The sequence below is a fragment of the Lolium perenne genome, chromosome 7 (assembly GCF_019359855.2).
Source record: "Lolium perenne isolate Kyuss_39 chromosome 7, Kyuss_2.0, whole genome shotgun sequence".
Taxonomy (NCBI): Eukaryota; Viridiplantae; Streptophyta; class Magnoliopsida; order Poales; family Poaceae; genus Lolium; species Lolium perenne.
In genome coordinates, this window is record NC_067250.2 from 105,254,930 (window position 1) to 105,274,656 (window position 19,727).

At 44.1% G+C, this 19,727-nt stretch overlaps 1 long non-coding RNA gene across 1 annotated transcript; it reads right to left on the bottom strand.

Annotated features, from left to right (window-relative positions):
* Positions 1 to 13,608: 13,608 nt before the first annotated feature.
* LOC127316418 (uncharacterized) lies at positions 13,609 to 19,313 on the bottom strand. The gene is made up of 2 exons (XR_007860322.2): positions 17,898 to 19,313; positions 13,609 to 13,817 (listed from the first exon to the last, which is right to left on the bottom strand). It is a non-coding gene; the product is annotated as an uncharacterized lncRNA (long non-coding RNA).
* Positions 19,314 to 19,727: the final 414 nt, after the last annotated feature.

The following is a 19,727-nucleotide window of genomic DNA, read 5'->3' on the forward strand; positions in this document are numbered from 1 at the left end:
TATGCGCGGCGCAGTGATGGCGCATCGGGAGTATCGACGGCGGGGTCCACGAGGCACCTCCGTCCGTCCACCGCTGGCCCCACCCTGCAGTTGTTGGGCGGTTCACTGTTTCTTTTTTTTTTGTGCAAGTTGTTCCGCTGAGCAGTAATGATCTATACTGTTCTGTTTCGTGCTAGGCTGACACGGCTGGGTGGTGGGGGTCCGGCCCAAGAGCTCGTTTCTTTCTTTACCGTGCTAGCGTCGGTAAACTAGGCCGAAAATTTCTTAAGTTATGGATTTACAGGCCCATCAAGCTTTACATGTCCGCTCGAAGATCTTTCCCGTCCGTTCTATTCAGCGAGAAGAAGAGTAAAGCTTTTCATGCGCGTCCTTGTACGCGGCATGAACACAAGAGTATTGGTGACGGCTGTGTTGTCGGGGCACACGAATCTTGTGAGCCGCCCGCGTGACCTTTCTGTGGGTGACACGACTGTATTTCTGATACAGAACACGACGACTGTATTTCTGTGGGTGGAGGAGTACTGAGCAGGTCCTGGTTAGTGAGATCGGAGTAAGCATATTAGTAACAGTACAATGTATCTACCTAGGAGCTGCCACAGCCATTTGGAGTTCTGGACCATCGGATCTAGTGCCTTTTCCCGTCCGGTTGAAACGTCAATAGAGCCTATTTGCGTCGTCAGTTCGCGTCAAATGGGCCTCTCTCGTTCATCGGGCCGAGGATTACTTCAAATGGGCCGATACCACCAGCCTTGCTCCTCTCTCCTAGCACGACCGCGGGTGCGCCTGCACGAAGACCAACCTTTGCAAAGGGAACAGCCCATCCCGCGCGAGCGCTCTCGCAACGACACGTGTCGCGCGACTCCCCGGGAAAAGTCGCGAATCGTTTTCCGGGTTTTGTTTTTCCCTTTGCGGTTGGCTAGACCCGTTAACAATATGCGGACCAGTTACCCCTCTTTTTCCCTTTCCGCAAGCTGTAGGTTTTGAAAAAATCGGGCGGGACCACAAAGGATTTTCCCTTTTTTGGTTTTTCCCTTTGTATTTCCGGGCTGTGAGTTTTCTGGGGAATTAATGGGAGGGAGGTAGCACTTTCAAATTACATTTTTTTTTTAAATTCCAACAGACTACTACAAGCAGACATATGTCGAAGCGAGTGCTACGGCTCGGCTTCGCCTCGTATCAAGGCGCCTTCGGCGCATCAAACATTAATAAACATAATGAATGGCAGACATATGTCGTTGTCCCCGTTTGTCGTTACCCTGATATGTCGAAGCGAGTGCTACGGCTCGAATTCGCCTCGTATCAAGGCGCCTTCGGCGCATCAAACATAATAAATGGCAGATATATGGCGTTGTCCCCGTTTGTCGTTACCCCGATATGTCGAAGCGAGTGATGCGGCTCGGCTTCGCCTCGTATCAAGACGCCTTCGGCGCATCAAACATTAATAAACATAATGAATGGCAGACATATGTCGTTGTCCCCGTTTGTCGTTACCCTGATATGTCGAAGCGAGTGCTACGGTTCGGCTTCGCCTCGTATCAAGGCGCTTTCGACGCATCAAACATAATGAATGGCAGATATATCGCGTTGTCCCCGTTTGTCGTTACCCCGATATGTCGAAGCGAGTGCTGCGGCTCGGCTTCGCCTCGTATCAAGGCGCCTTCGGCGCATCAAACATTAATAAACATAATGAATGGCAGACATATGTCGTTGTCCCCGTTTGTCGTTACCCCCATATGTCAAAGCGAGTGCTACGACTCGGATTCACCTCGTATCAAGGCGCTTTCGGCGCATCAAACATTAATAAACATAATGAATGGCAGACATATATCGTTGTCCCCGTTTGTTGTTACCCCATATGTCGAAGCCAATGCTACGGCTCGGCTTCGCCTCCTTCGGCGCATCAAACTGTTGTTCTCTGTTGTTTTTTCTCCTTCTTTCTCTCGAAAGATTTTCGTTTCCTCTAGTGCAGGTACAGATGAAAGGCTTGAGGAGTATAACTATGACGAATAGACGAGTACAGCGTACGCGCCAAGAGGAGTACGGGACCGTGTCTCTGTTTGTTTCTCTGGAAGATTTCCGTTTTCTCTAGCGCAGGTACAGGTGCAAGGCTTGTGGAGTACAGCTATGACGAATAGACGAGTATATCGTACGCACCAAAAGGAGTACGAGACTGTGTTTCTATTTGTTTCTCTGAAAATATTTCTGTTTTCGCTAGCGCATGTTCAGGTGCAAGGCTTGTGGAGTACAACTATGACGAATAGACGAGTACAGCGTACGCACCAATAGGAGTACGGGACTGTGTTTCTGTTTGTTTCTCTGGAAATATTTCCGTTTTCTCTAGTGCAGGTACAGGTGCAAGGCTTGTGCAGTACAACATTGACGGAGAGACGAGTACAGCGTCCGAACCAAGAGGAGTACGAGACCGTGTCTCTGTTTGTTTCTCTGGAAGATTTCCGTTTCCTTTAGCGCAGGTACAGGTGCAAAGCTTGTGGAGTATAGCTATGACGAATAAACGAGTACAGCGTACGCACCAAGAGGAGTACGGGACCGTGTTTATGTTTGTTTCTTTATAAATATTTCTGTTTCCTCTAGCGCAGGTACAGGTGCAAAGCTTCTGGAGTACAGCGTTGACGGAGAGACAAGTACAGTGTCCGAACCAAGAGGAGTACGGGACCGTGTTTCTGTTTGTTTCTTTGGAAATGTTTCCGTTTCCTCTAGCGCAGGTACAGATGCAAGGCTTGTAGAGTACAGCGTTGACGTAGAGACGAGTATAGTGTCCGAACCAAGAGGAGTACGGGACCGTGTTTCTGTTTGTTTCTTTGGAAATATTTCTGTTTCCTCTAGCGCAGGTACAGGTGCAAGGCTTCTGGAGTACAACGTTGACGGAGAGACAAGTACAGTGTCCGAACCAAGAGGAGTACGGGGCCGTGTTTCTGTTTGTTTCTTTGGAAATACTTCCGTTTCCTCTAGCGCAGATACAGGTGCAATGCTTGTAGAGTACAACGTTGACGGAGAGACGAGTATAGTGTCCGAGCGAAGAGGAGTACGGGACCGTGTTTCTGTTTTGATTTCTCTGGAAGATTTCCTTTTCCTCTAGCGCAGGTACAGGTGTAAGGCTTGTGGAGTACAGCCGTGACGTAGAGATGACTACAGCATCCGCACCAAGAGGAGGATGGTACCGTGTTTCTGTTTTGATTTCTCTGAAAGATTTCCGTTTTCTCTAGCGCAGGTACAGGTGCAAGGCTTGTGCAGTACAGCGTTGACGGAGAGACGAGTACAGCATCCGCACCAAGAGGAGTACGGGACCATGTTTCTGTTTTGATTTCTCTGAAAGATTTCCGTTTTCTCTAGCGCAGGATTAGGTGCAAGGCTTGTGGAGTACAGCTATGACGAATAGAAGAGTACAGCGTACGCACCAATAGGAGTACGGGACCGTGTTTCTGTTTGTTTCTCTGGAAATATTTCCGTTTTCTCTAGTGCAGGTATAGGTGCAAAGTTTGTGCAGTACAACGTTGACGGAGAGACGAGTACAGCGTCCGAACCAAGAGGAGTACGGGACCGTGTCTCTGTTTTTTTCTCTGGAAGATTTTCGTTTCCTCTAGCGCAGGTACAGGTGCAAGGCTTGTGGGGTACAGCTATGACAAATAGACGAGTACAGCGTACGCACCAAGAGGAGTACGGGACCGTGTTTCTGTTTGTTTCTTTGGAAATATTTTCGTTTCCTCTAGCGCAGGTACATGTGCAACGCTTGTGGAGTACAGCATTGACGGTCAGACAAGTACAATGTCCGAACCAAGAGGAGTGCGGGACTGTGTTTCTGTTTGTTTATTTGGAAATATTTCTGTTTCCTCTAGCGCAGGTACAGGTGCAAGTTTGTGGAGTACAGCATTGACGGAGAGACGAGTATAGTGTCTGAACCAAGAGGAGTACGGGACCGTGTTTCTTTTTTTATTTCTCTAGAACATTTCCTTTTCCTCTAGCGCAGGTACAGGTGTAAGGCTTGTGGAGTACAGCCGTGACGTAGTGACGACTACAGCATCCGCACTAAGAGGAGGACGGTACCGTGTTTCTGTTTTGATTTCTCTGAAAGATTTCCATTTTCTCTAGCGCAGGTACAGGTGCAAGGGGTGTGCAGTACAGTGTTGGCGGAGAGACGAGTACAGCATCCGCACCAAGAGGAGTACGAGACCGTGTTTCTGTTTTGATTTCTCTGAAAGATTTCCGTTTTCTCTAGCGCAGGTTCAGGTGCAAGGCTTGTGGAGTACAACTATGACGAATAGACGTAGGTACTCTGTGTAGGTACAGGTGCCAAGATCATCGAGTATGTTGTTGCTAGTGAGGCTAGTATAGGTACAGGTGCAATTCGTGCGGTGTACATCGGTGACGGTGTGATGAGTACAGGTTTCGCACCAAGATGAGTCCGGGACTGTGTTTCTCTTTTGATTTCTCTGAAAGAATTCCGTTTTCTCTAGCGCAAGTACATGTTCAAAGGGGTGTCGAGTACGGCGATGATGGCTAGTCGAGTACAGGTTTCGCACCAAGAGGAGTACAGGATTATGTTTCTTTCCGCTTTTTCTATCGCAGGTACAGGTGCAAACCGTGTCAAGTACAGCGGTGATGGCGAGTCGAGTACATGTTTCGCACTAAGAGGAGTACATGATTGTGTCTCTTTCCGTTTTCTCTAGCGCAGGTACAAGTGTAAAAGCATGTCGAGTACAGCGGTGACGACGAGTCGAGTACAGCCTAGGTAGCAAGAGGAGTACAAGACTGTGTCTCTTTCCTTTTTCTCTAGCGTAGTTACAGGTGCAAAGGCTTGTCGAGTACATCGTTGATGGCGAGTCGAGTACAGTTCACAGCAATAGAATTTCAGATATATGACACTAGCATTAACATTACAATGTGCATAAATTCAATGAGTTTCTCAAATATTACATATAAAATATTGAAAAGTACACATGACACTAGCATTAACTAATAACCAAATAGAAATCCTTGTACGTAATTCGTTGTGTGGTTCACATTGTTTCAGTACGACACATTGTACTTATTTTAACTTACGCCTCAAGCTTTGTTATGACAAGCTTGAGCCAGGCATTGCCATGTAAGAATGGAGATCCCCTTTCATCTTTGAAGCTAAATGAGCAAATGTCTCCTTCTTTCAGGTAAAATTCTTGAACTATAACTGGGAAACCTTTCTTTATCATAGATATCCCATTCTTATCCATCTTCATGGTAGCATACATTGTAATGTGTCCCGATGCGCAGTTGAGAGCAACTTTAACAGGTTCTTGTATGAATCCCCAAATGTGTTCATTAGTGAATTCTTCTGAAAATTCCTAAAAGATATTAAAGAACCATTATTAGTTTTGTGGTACATTATGTCAGAAGTTTTCTTGTCATGTAGACAGTAAGTATTTAATATAATTGACGAGATAAACTTACCATATAACATATGCCTCTTGTAACAAATGATTTAGTCATGGTGCAAATATAATGTTTAATAGCTGGTGTCTTGTTCGTGATGACTTCATTTATCAAGTGGAGTACTTGATTGTAATTCATCTCCACATGGTTTCCAAAGACGGATGCTTCTTCGAAATTTTCGTCTCCATACAGTCCAGGTCCTACAATCAAGAGGTATTATTTTTCATGAAAAACTATATATTGACTGTAATGTTTGCTTTTTTAGTTGCTAGTATTTGTACCTCTAACAGTTATTTTGCCCATCTTTGAGAGAAACTGTGCATAACTTTCATCAATATCTCTATCAACACCTTTGTCTGTGTTGTTGTCACTTTCATCGTCGCTTTGGCTCTTTCCAATGGCAGTGTTGGTTGTACCCTGATTACCTGTTGCCTGAATTTCCTAAATATGATGATTCATTGATTGTAGATCATATAGTTTAGATGCATTAAGATTTAAATAAAATTAAATCAATTTTCATTGCACTGGTTGAATAATATGGTTTGTACGCAACTAAGCATTAAATTATGATTATTTGAAACCTGGTTTTGAGGGTCGACGTCGTATGTTGGATAGTTGTTGCACAAGTATCCGTACTCCTCTGCCCTTGATTGCAAGCAGTGTTTTCTTGAATTCTTGCAAGCAGTGTTTTCTAAAGATGACATTTCAATTATTAATGCATTCATTGTAAATCACATTTAAATAGAATTTAGGTCAACTTTCATTGTACTTGATGAGTAATATATTTTGTGTGGAACAAATCATTAAATTTGATTATTTGAAACCTGGTAGTGAGGGTCGGAGTTGCATATTGGACAACTGTTGCACAAGTATCCGTACTTCTTTGCCCTGTTGTGTGCAGCCTCTTGCAGTCTTGCAAGCATTTTCTATGTAGAACAAAAAGGTAACCATCAAATTGCATATGCTTGCAATACATTTTGGAGACCAAAGAACTACAGATTATTCACGAATACAAACAAATACATTTTGGAGATAAATAGTTTTTTTTAATTTAGTTCGAACTGATAATGAAATTCATGTGATTTATAGTTATATCTTTTCTTATTTGTCATTTAAACATCAAAGTGTGAAGTATTAGTATAGTTTAGCAACGAATATACAGTTGTTGACCTATATTAATTATTTAACCTTGTTTTCTTGGTTGACCTGGAATTAAATTTGATAGACTTATAGATCCCTCTATGTCCGCCGACATTTAATGTTTTGAATGTACTACGATGTATGTGTGTAATGTTTGTTGCTACCAGATCCATCAGCGGAACTTCAAGTTGGTGCTTGATTCATGAGGTGTAAAAAAAGCGTAGTGAGACTGTTTTCCACTAGACCCCAGATCTGTTTTCTGCATTATTGTGGTATGCGACTGATCTATTTAGAACACGGAGTTTCCACCGAATCTACAAGTTTTGGAGTTATACACACCAATGATCCGAAACCTGGGATAGTTTTCCGACTTGCAGCTGGTGTGTTGTGATGGAGATGCCGGCGATGCTCACTTGTTGTTGTTGCTTTCTTTTTCTATTTTGGATACGGAGGAGGATTCTTGCAAAGCGGTTGGTGTGGAACTGTTGATTTTAGAAGCCAAGTAGAGTAGTTTTGGTGTGGCTTCTACCCTATGACATTTCTGACCTACTTCGGGGCGTTATCGTCCATTCACTTTTATGGGGCGTTGTCGTCCACTCTCTTTTATGTTTATTCTATTCTGCCACTATTACATCCGGGAGCTACTGTGGGGCGTTGTCGTCCACTCTCTTTTACATTTATCCTATTTTGCCTCTATGACATACGGGACCTACTGCGGGGCTTTGTCGTCCACTCCTATTTACATCTATTATATTCTGCCAGTATGGTGTGGATGTTTTGGTTCATTATTTGCATATGTGTGTTTGGGATTGTTCTCGAAAAGACAAGAATATGAGAGTTATCGATTGCTTAAGTTCATGCTTTTTGTTGAGTACCAAAGCTCTAAGTTTGTAGATGGATTTTTTATCATTGCTTCTCTGGAAAAAAAATTGTTTTCTCTAACGCAGGTACAGATGCAAGACTTGTGAGTACAGAGGTGACGGAAACACGAGTACATCGTCGTCACCAATAGGAGCATGGGACCGTGTTTCTCTTTGTTTCTCTGGACAAATTTCCGTTATCTCTAGTGCAGGTACATGTGCAAGGCTTGTCGAGTACAGCAGTGACGGAAAGACGAGTACAACGTCGTCATCAAGAAGAGCACGGGACCGTGTTTCTCTTTCTTTCTCTGGAAAAATTTCCGTTTTTTCTAGCGCAGGTACAGATGCAAGAGTTGTGGAGTACAGAGGTGACGCAGAGACGAGTACAGAGTTCGCACAAAGAGGAGCACGGTATCGTGTTTCTCTTTGTTTCTCTGGAAAGATTTCCGTTTTCTCTAGCGCAGGTACAGGTGCAAGGATTGTGGAGTACAGCGGTGACGAGAGACGAGTACAGCGTACACACCAATAGGAGTACGGGACCGTGTTTCTGTTTGTTTCTCTGGAAATATTTCTGTTTCCTCTAGCGCAGGTACATGTGTAAGGATTGTGGAGTACAGCGGTGACGAGAGACGAGTACAACGTCCACACCAAGAGGAGCACGGGACCATTTTTCTGTTTATTTCTCTGGAAAGATTTCCGTTTTCTCTAGCAGAGGTACATGTTTTTTTTTTGTTATTTTAATTTTTCTGCGAGGTACAATGAAACCAACATGGTTCGAAATAGTACACTTGTTACTCATTAGTAATCACTGGTTCGAACCAGAAAGTTATGCAATCATATGTTTGCAGAGTTTCAACAATACAGACGTTTACAAAAGCACAAACACTAAAAAAGTTGTTGGTAGTTCAAAGCGATGTCACAGTAGAGAGGTTTGAAAAAGAAAATTATTGCATTCGCATCTTTTAGCACACTTCAGTTGTAGAAGTAAAAGTGTTCTGATGCTTTCATTGGGCCATCATCTTCCACCTGTAAATTAAAAATATAACATAAAAAAGTTTATTAGGAAAAAACTATTTATTTTGTAAATTCATTACATCAAACATAATAGTATAACTTTATTTTGTATTCAATGATCAAGTTAATATTATCTTTATTTTTTAATTGTACCCGCATCCTTTCTTTTGGAGAAGCAGGTTACTTCGCAATCTGTTATGATATGTTAACAAGTTAGAACAACAATTTAAACGATTGTTGTATTGGACATGTAGTTGAGGTTAACTCATATTTTTTCCACTTCTTGTTTTTTCTGCAGTGCTTTCTTGAGTGGGAGATGCAGCTTCTTTGTCAACCTGCTTTCTTGTATTTAAAATTTATTAGTCGTATATTCTTATACTTGGAACTGTAAATTATGATTTATATGTAGTTCAATTAGTTAAACTAGCAGGAATGGGCGCGGCGGCACGCCGCGCCGACCGCATAATTTGATGGTGTTAATTTTTAAAACCACACTTGAATTGATAAAAATGATGAATACTTTGTTGTTTAAACAATGTGTTTCAAGGTGGGTGATAACGAAATTTGATACACGATAAACTGAAATTATGTGCATAAAAAGCTGATCATGAGAACCAAGTAAATAAGCAGCATCAAAAAGAGGAAGAAATTAAGTATGCTAACAATAACTGGTACTGCATATTGATCATCGTACTGTATTGTACGTAAGCATAGAGCACCAGTGAGGATGTATTGGTGGTTGGAAGGAGTTTTTTGTAGCATAAAATTAGTGGTGACACTTAGTAGGGAAAATCGAGTTATAAAATAGAAGTTAGACTTCGTAATTGTCTTGCATAAAAATACATGGACCGTAAATTCTTTTTAGCATATAGGACATCACTTTTCCAGCGAGAAAAGCTAATCTGATATGCTAAAGTAGCACGGTACAATGGGTCATGTCGGTGTTCTTTGAGTTGTGAGTGTTGGGCGTGTTCATGGTTGGAGGAGAGGATGGTGAGCTCTTCACTTGGTGCACAGTACTTCTTTAGTAATGTGATAAGCATTTCTTAGATACATCAGTGTATCATATTGAGAGACGATAAACACACCCAATGATGCAAAAAAAGAAATCCTGCTTGGCTCTCCTAGTGCATCTATGATATTTTCATCAGTAGTAGAGAAACGAATGGTCATATCCTTACAATATATTGAATTACTGATTTCGGGGAAAGGACATCAAAGTAGTAAAGAAAATATTGATCTGGCATAGTTCAAACATTTTAAAGTACAAAGGTGGCGCACCCGTGGATGATATCAATGTCGGCATTGTTAAACCCCTTTTACATAAAACAGTAATAGTGATTGGCCAATTGTTTTTAACCTTAGAGAACCCAAATCCTTTCTGGCGCATATTCCTACCACTTTTGAGAGAGGTATTCCAGCCCAAATGGCATTGCATAGCACTTCTGTAATTAGTGACATGCTTCCAACAGCCCAAATGGCTCATATTTTACACAGGCAGAACAATACCTAGATGAAAATAATAGGACACACAGGCACATGATCAGTTTTTTCTATTAGTTACCTTTTTTCGATAAAGGATGCTTTCATTACTTTTATAAGCAATTACATCCAGCCTCTGCATAACCAGGATGCACACAGCCGTTTATGTTGTCTCAGGTTCGAAAGTGATAAAAACAAAAAACTAGGCGAGATACACATCAAGATGAAACATATAACGCCTAAGAAGTAGGTGGAGCATCTATCCGTAGACTATGCTGCCACCCATGTTGGGAAAAAGTATCCCTCGCCGCAGCCTCCAACCGTGTACAGACCTCCGTAAACAGGTCTCGGTTCTCCACTCGCTGAAGAGGTAACCACGAACGGAGAATACCTGTACATCTGTAGATGACCTGCAACAAAGAGCAATTTTTATCATTAAAAATCTTGTCGTTTCTACATAGCCAAAGCGCCCAGATAACTGCTAGCGCCCCCACCCTAAGAAGCAACTTAAACCTTGAATCAACACCATGGAGCCAATTACCAAATACATTGGCAACACTAGTCGGAGGATACAGGGTAGACGCTACTTGGATGACTGACCATATAGATCTCGCGAACTGGCACTGGAAGAACAAATGCTTGATTGTTTCGTCCTGTTGACAGAAAACACATCGAGTACTTCCATGCCAATTACGCTTAACAAGATTATCTTTGGTGAGGATTACCCCTCGACGAAGATACCATCCAAAAATTTTAATTTTTAATGGTATCTTCATCTTCCAAATCTTTTTATTATTATCAACTGGTAGATCAGAAAGAAGGATCGCGTTGTAGAAAGATTTCACAGAGAAAGCACCGTTGGCATGAAGGTTCCATCTAAATTCGTCCGGTTCGTCCGATAATTGAATATCCCCGAGCCGTTGAATTAAGGTATTCCATGCCGCAAGTCTTTGTCCAAGTAAAACCCGTCTGAACGTCACATTCGGGGGTGAGGTAGCCATTACAGTAGCAATGGTATCACCTTGACGACGAACAATCCTATAAAGAGCTGGATACTGTTCACTTAGGGGTACGTTGTCAAGCCAAGCATCTTCCCAGAAACGTATTTGTGCTCCATTTCTGATTGAGAAAGTGCCATGGCGAAAAAATTCATTTTTAGTCGCCATTAGCCCGGCCCAGAAGTGAGAATCCCCTGGTTTCCAAACCATTTGGGATAATGTCTTCGAACCGATATACTTTCGCCGAAGGATAGTCTGCCAAGTCCCATCCTCAGTGAGGAGCTTAAACAGCCATTTTCCCAATAGGGCCGAATTCTTGACTTCCAAATCATGAACTCCAAGCCCACCTTGGTCTTTGGGACTACAAACTATACTCCACTTAACCAGTCGATATTTCTTTTTCTCACTGTCCCCTTGCCAAAAGAATCTGGATCGATAATAATCGAGTTTATGCAGAATTCCTTTTGGTAAGATGAAAAATGATAACATATACAGTACCATGTTTGTGAGTACCGAATTAATGAGTATCAATCTTCCACCTAGGGACAACAACTTGCCTTTCCAGCTACTAAGGCGTTTTTGTAGTCTTTCTTCCACTAATTTCCATTCCGCGATTGTAAGTCTCCGATAATGAATCGGAATACCCAAATAACGAATCGGAAATTGGCCTTGCCCACAACCAAACAACTCTGCGTACAGAGTCGCATCATTTTGGGCATCACCGAAGCAGAACAATTCACTCTTATGGAAATTGATTTTCAATCCTGACAATTGCTCAAAGGCCGCCAAGATTAATTTCAAGTTTTGAGCTTTTTCAAGATCATGATCCATAAATAGAATTGTATCATCGGCGTATTGAAGTATAGATAAGCCACCATCAACTAGATGTGGAATCACACCTTCAATCTGGCCATCAGCCTTAGCCCGCTCTATGAGTATAGCCAGAATATCCGCTACAATGTTAAACAACATCGGTGATAACGGATCCCCTTGGCGTAACCCTTTTCGTGTTTGGAAATAGTGACCGGTGTCATCATTGACCCGGATTGCGACACTACCACCATACACAAAATCATTTATCAGAGCGCGCCACTCTGGAGAAAAACCTTTCATCCTGAGTGTTTGCTGTAAAAACGACCACTTAACTTTATCATACGCCTTTTCAAAATCTAGTTTCAAAATAACCCCATTTAATTTCTTAGAATGCATTTCATGTACCGTCTCATGCAAGACCGCCACTCCATCAAGGATGTTTCTTCCTTGCATGAAGGCCGTCTGTGATGGTTGGACAACATGATCCGCGACCGTATTAAGTCTAATGGTGGCCACTTTCGTGAAAATCTTGAAACTTACATTTAATAGGCAGATAGGTCTATATTGTTGAATCCTTTCTGCCTCATTAACTTTCGGTAACAAGATTACTTCACCAAAATTTAGACGAAATAATTCTAGTTGTCCAGAGTGTAGGTCACTGAACAAATCTAGAAGGTCCGATTTAATCGTGTCCCAGAAAGTTTGATAAAACTCAGCTGGGAAACCATCAGGACCCGGTGCTTTATTGCATTCCATTTGGAAAACTGCCTTCTGAACCTCTTCCTCAGTATAAGGTGCGGTTAGTAGACCATTTTCCTCAACGGAAACTTGGGGTATATCGGCCGTTAAATCCTCATTAAGAGAGAAAGTACTTTCCTCCGGAGGACCAAACAAGCCTTTATAATAATTAGTAATGTACGATTTGAGCTGCTCATGGCCTTCAATCACCCCTTCATCTTGAGTAAGAGAATGGATACGTTTTTTCCGATGTCTTCCATTGGCTAAAGCATGGAAATATCGCGTATTTGAATCTCCCTCTAAAATGAACTGGGCTTTGGATCGCTGGTACCATTTGAGTTCCTCCTCACGAAGAAGACTCGCCATCTGCGCATTTGATTGATTTTTGAGTTCAATCTCCTGCGTCGACAACGGTCTAACCTCCGCAAAAGTCTCAATCTCATCAATGACCTTTGATAAGCGAGCCTTCTCTTTTTTAAGAATACCAGCCGTATGGGCAGCCCAACCACCGAGATGTTTGCGCAATGATCGCATCTTATTGTTCCATCTCAGAATTGGAGAGCTGCCACCGACCGGTCTCTCCCAAACCTTCTTAACCATATCATGAAAACCATCCCGATGTAAACATACATGATTAATGTCACTTACACCGAATGGAAAAAAATCAATAATCTGTGTGTTGATTCAGATATAGTAGATGCCTTTACAACCTGAATTTCATCTTTAAAAAATACGACAGGAACTATAATCAACCACCTGCTTTCAAAGGATCCAGCTATCAACAAAAGCACTTCTCAGTTTAGCCATGCCAGTCTAGCAACAGAACTAAAAGCAATTCTCAGTTTAGCCGTACCAGTCTCGCAACAACAGTGGCATTAAAAGGGTTGGTCCTTTACTTGTTAATCGTTCGGGAGCCAAACTTGCTCTCTTGTAGCCAATCGCAACTTCGGAAGACAGAATTGACGAATTTGTATTCAAGTGGTCCACTGAATCTCAAATATTATTATAACATATAGGTTGGTGATATTGCCATAAATATGTTCTCGAAAATATTGATGAGTCGTTAAAAAGTCAGAAATGTATTGTTCAAAATTTTGAAATGAGTCTTGCTTAAGGCTCCATTTTTATCTTGCTGAGAGTAAAAAAAAATGAACTTTAAAGTGAAATAAATAATAACACAGAGTTACATAACTGTGAGTTTTAACTCACTTGTTTGAATCTTCACTGTTAAGCTAGGCCAATCTGGCAAAAACTCTCGGAAAAAATTCAGGGAGAAACCCAGTGTATTTAAATGAATGGTGGAGTTACCTCAAAAGACCCACAGATAATGACACCACAATTATACAACCTGCAAAACCATTGCTATATAATCAAGAACACTTACTTCAGCACAGTGTCTTTATGCTCCTAAATGTTAGAGAGATAATTATTAAGCCAAGGTTTCATCTATTACTTGTCACACCAGAACATTAAACTCCTCTGCTACTATGGAGAGCAAATACGCAATACATATATGTATAATCAGCAAGGGTCTAAATATAGTGCCATTAAATGACTTTTTACATCTCCCTTTGTGAGATCATCAAAATGGCCTAGAAAAGTGAGAGTGAGATATGTTCCTACAGAGGTGCATGATCTAAGTACTTGTATAAATAAGCATAGAGGAGCATAACAAATACGCAATACATATATGTATAATCAGCAAGGGTCTAAATATAGTGACATTAAATGGCTTTTTACATCTCCCTTTGTGAGATCATCAAAATGGCCTAGAAAAGTGAGAGTGAGATATGTTCCTACAGAGGTGCATAATCTAAGTACTTGTATAAATAAGCGTAGAGGAGCATAACCAGATAGCAGACTATATGATCATATACCATATAGAATGAAATACTAATGTCACTATTTGCAAATTGCAAAATAGACAATTCCGAGCGTAAAAGCCATGCTCACAAAGGAATTCAATGGAAGAATAATAGAAAGAAGAATAAGGACTTTATGACATAACAGAAGGGTGATGCCAAGAAAATGCATGCCTGGTTTTTTTATGAAACTTAAGACTTGTATCTCAAAGTTTTTAGCCTCTGTTTGCTAGGAGGCCTTATGAAACAAAATATAACTGTTCGCTAGGAGACCCAAACAATGCTAGAAGGCCTTCCCGGCGATGCTATAATAATATGGAAAGTCATGAGAACTAAGCAACGTTCTAAGTCACGTGTCTTGAAAGATGGGTTTGCACGTAAAGGGAGGCTGGGAGAATTATGCGAGGGACCCTGGGTAATTCTGTATGTACTGTTAATATTAATCTATTGATTAACAAACTTCTTATTTTCATAGCTATAATTTCATACCATTGTACAGTAGGCCGGCAGTTAGTGCAAACATGTATGGAACCGAACGGCCTAACTATTTTAAAATTGCAGTCAGTGTAACGTAGAAATGGTTATATATTAAGATGGAGAGAACATTTGTGAAAGTATGAACGAAAAGATCTGTACCATATATGCCCCCAATAAAGTACAAACAAATAACCAGGTTTGGAGGGACCTCGCTCAGACACGGCATGAATGGCAGGCAAGTGCGGCGACAGCAAGGCCACGGTCCCCCAGCTCGAAGGCGGCAGACGCAGCGGCGACATAAGTAATTGGAGGCATCACAATCCAAAAGTGTAAAGAAATCCTCGGCGACATAAGTAATTGGAGGCATCACAATCCAAAATTGTAAAGAAATCATGTATTGAACATATTATGGAAAATTCTCTTAATTCTGGCATGTGGAACATATAAAATAAAGTAAGAATTAGTGGAGCTAATAACAACGGAAAGAAATCTCTCACTGATGTGTTCTTGCATATTCCCTATCATTTTTTTTCTGTGAAGCCAATAACCGAGGCTGCAGTGCACAATATTCACGTGGATTATCTATTCCTAGAGGTGAGTTAACCACCCTCGAGCCGACGGTACCCTCTCGCGGTCGCCCCCGCGAGCGACCCGGGAGGAACCCTTGCTGCCGCCGCCTCCCAGCACCTCCCCTCCCCCTCACCGCCGCAGGAGGGCGTCGTCGGGCGAAGCCCGGGCGGCGCTGGCGGCAGCGGGGCTTTCTCTTCCCCTCGGGCGGTGGTGGCAGCGCGGGCCGCAGCAGCCGGCAAGGCGTGGCGCTGGCGTCGGGCGCGACAGCGTGGCCGCAGGGCGGCGGCGTGGCGGCTTCGAGGTCTTCAGCGTGCACGGTGCGGCGGCGGCGCCCCTCGGGCGCGGGAGCGGCAGCGGGCGATGCGGGCTTGGCGGCCCTGCTCACTGAGAGTGGACAAGAGCTCCTCCTGTTTTGGTTCTCTTCTGCGCATCCATGGCGGCAAGCTTGGCCGGTGGGGTGCCCGCCAGTGTGGGAGATGGAATCTGTGTGGGGCGATGGTCGACGCGGCCAGGGTTGGCCGTCCCGAGATCTCGGGCCAGGGGGCCCGGGCCCTCGTGAGCCCATCATCTTCCACTCCAGATCTGGTAGCCATGAGGGCTCCAGGTCGCCGATCTGTGGGAGGATCCCTCCCCTTCAGGTCCAATGCCCCAGGGCGATGTAGGTAGTTCCAGTGACGGCGGAGCCCCCCTTTTCCTCTCAGTTCTTCAGGGCTCAGAGCTGGGATGCCGGGGCAGCGGCCATGGACAGTGGGTGAGGCATCGACCGGAAGGCAGGTGGCACTTGCTGGTGCTGGCTGGGCTTCTTGGTCGTGAGGATGGCGAGGAGTCAGCCGAAGTCTTGTCACGGCGTAGCTGGTTACGTCGGCTTTCGTGGCGTCCCCATTGTTCTGCTTCTCTGCGCCTGATGTGGCTTGGATGGTTCTCGAACTTCCCGAGATGCGTCCGCGCGAGGCGGCTGGGTGGTTTCCGGGGGAAACCCTTGGCTGGTTGTTTACCAGCCACACCGGCAACGACGACGATGTTCGTCGCCGTTCTCCTTGTTGAAGGGCTGGTGAGGGAACTCTCCCACTCTCTTCCCCTGCATCCCGGGTGAAAACCTAGGCTTTGGCCGAGCGACGACGGCGCTCCTGCGTCGTGCTCCTCCTTAGAGGCGCCGCTTTGGGATTAGGGGACAGAGCGGCCGACGGGGTGGTGTCTACGACGGCGGTGCGGTTCGGGCAGGGCGAAGACAGAGTCTGGAGGCGTGCTTCAAAGGTCAAGTTTTTTTGGGTGCCCAACCTCTTCTTTGTGTTGCGTTTGCCGGTGGGACGACTCCCTCGAGCCTGGGTGGGGAGGGAAGGGTCCCTCCTCCGGCAGCAACACGGCGTGGTGGTCATTGGGGCAGTGCTTCACCCCTCTGACCCTGTGATTCCTCCACTCCATTGGCTGCCTGCGTCTCCTTCTGTATGTGACTTTTCTTCGTGGCTTGGCAAGATGGTTCTTTCGTGGCGTTGCCGGATGGAGTTTGGCTCCGTGTGCCTATCTGCAGCTTCCTTCACAGCGGTCTTGCAGGCGTGGGGCGCAGGTTAATTCCTGCCCATCGACCAAATCTGCACTGGGGTTTGCAGGGGCAACCCAGACCTGCTGCTGTTGTTCGGCCCTGCGTGCGGCTCCCGGAGTTTGTAGTTCCACTAGGGCTTTGTCTTTCTTTTATCCTTGCTCAAGTTTGAGTTGTATGCACCACTGTATCTTAGCCGGTTGAGGGCTTTATTAATTTAAAGTCGGGCTCTCGAAGCCTTTTATCTAAAAAAAAGTTAACCACCCTCATGGGACATTCTTCTTCTTGCAATAATTGGTTTCGATGAATTTATGTTTCTTCTTAGGTGATCATCTCACTAAAATAATGGCTAAATATCTGAGTTCTCCTCTTAATTTCACTGTTTTTATTTCTAGTTATCTCAACATCATGTTATTTCGATATTCATGTTTGCCAGTTATCGCCAAGTCCATTTTCTCATGTTAGTGGGGTAATCAAGGTTATTTCATTTGTTCATGATCACGAACCTGTATATATTCTGGGGCTCTTTCTCGCCTTTGTACTATCCTATGTTGTATGGTTGCAGCATGACATAACTGCTTATATCCGCCATGGCACTGTAAGAATCTCCACACCTCTTTTACATATTTTAGATCCCGGGGTTTCTTTGGTTGCCCCAAATCTAAGTTGTTTGTACCAAACAATTTCTTATATTTTTTCATTGTACCTCTAACTTGTTTGTACCAAGCAATTTCTTGCATTTTAACGTTATACAGCTAGAATCCGTTGCATTGTTTCTGGTGCATTTTCGTTTCAACGCAACATTGGCACGCCTAATTTCCAGTTGCCATGCTGTCATTTGGAAGTGTCATGTTAAGTGGACCATACATAAACCAAACATTGTTTCGATAAAAAAGGAAATATAGCAAGTACCACTATACGACTTCACACCAAAACGCTTAAGCTCGAAAAGTAGCACAAAAGTAAGAAGATAGTGCATTACCTGAACAAAGTTAGGTAAACGGAATTCCAAACTTCGAGAAACATTCTTTCTGCCTGAACTTGTCCTGCAATAGAGTATCAACAAATGCATCAACACTCTGTATGAAGAACCATAGCAGGAAGGTAGTGAAGCTACAGAATGCACACACAAATGGTTCAACAAAATATCAATGAAATGGCCAGCATTAGAAAAAGCTAATGTATCGAAGCACAAGCTCGAGCATAGTATGATATAATTATGAAACATTAGCTGTCATTACGTTGTCAAATTCTCGGACATAACTATAAATCACTGTTCTTGAGAACAACATTAAATTGTACATATACCTATCACACAAAAATCAAAGCCCTCGCATATCCATCACAAAATTCTAATCCACAACAAGTAAATGATGCTTAACACATGACTTAAAAGAAATAAAAGAAAAGAGAGAGAGATAGAGACATCACATAGGTACAACATGGGTACGCTGCTGCCGCTCGCATAAACACACTATTTCCCCGGTGATATTAATTCCACTCTTTTTGCAGCAAGCATACCATTAATCTTGCTAGCTGCAGCTACACTCGTGTGACAATTCAGCCTAAGATAAGTAGTTTAACTACAACAAGAATAGAGGAAAAGAGCAACCAAAAAAAATGGGAGTTAGCACCTGTGAGGCATTCTATCAAACATGTTCATTGCAGCTACACCAGCGAGGGAGTAGTACCTTTGGTTGTGCATCTGTGGCGTTCCCATTTCTGTTGGTGCTTTAGACAAAGCTGGCGCACGAGAGGATCAATTGGGAGAAAAAGATTAGGAGAGGTCGAGCGAGCCACTGCCGTTAAACACATATAAGAGTCTCCCTGTGCTAATTTGGGGATGTAGGAACCGGAATCCACCGCCAGCGGCCAGAGTAGAGATCTCACCATGGAAGAATCCCAATTCTTTTTTGCTCCGCACCAGCAAAGCACGGGAGCCTACTCCGCTCCTCCTCATGAGCTCGTCTGCGGAAGGTGTGGTGCGGCAGGTGTGGAGGAGTCGATGGCCTCCTGTCGGAGTCCTCCCAGCGACCCGCCTCCTCCTCACGGCTCATGGTCGTTGGCGGCAAGGTGGCATATTCGACGGCGGCCTGGCGCCATCCTCCCCGTGACGCGCCTCATCGTGCTCAACGTAGACGTCCCGGCGGAGCCTCCGCCGACGGGCCTCGCCGTGCTCGTCGGCGGCGGCGGCCTAGCGGAGCCTCCTGCAACGCGAGACGCCTCTTCGCGCTCGTCGGACGCATCCTGGCGGAACCTCCCATGACACGCTCGTCGGCGCCGGCCTGGCAGAGCTTCCGGCGATGCGCCTACTCCACGTCGATCTCCCGTGTCCCTGATGATTTAGAGAGAGATTAGAAGGGATAAGGATAGAGAGAGCACGCGTTCGGTGGTGGGACTTGACCAGACACTCCCAGCAGCACAAGACCCACCACGAATCTTAATCGGTGACCTCCTGAAAAGTTGCCACCTAGCCAATCCGCCTGACAAATCTTTTTTTTTTTTTTTTTTTTGAACAGAGACGGGGTCAACGACCCCAGCGGAGCAATTTTCATTTAAGCACATATGGCAGGTACAAATTACAGCAAGGTCCCTTGTCATCTCTTGCCCTAAATAACCAACTATTTGAAGAAGAGACCCCACAATTTACACAAAGCACCCTGGCAAGAAATGTAGAAAAGCAATCAAGTGCCTTCGTGCCTCTGCCACCGCACGCCGGCGAGCTCGAGGCGTCACCGCCGAGCTCAGAGAGCTGTATGCTCGAAAGCCCTACTCCGGCGAGAGGATCCAGCTTCTGGCAACCTCCAGGAGC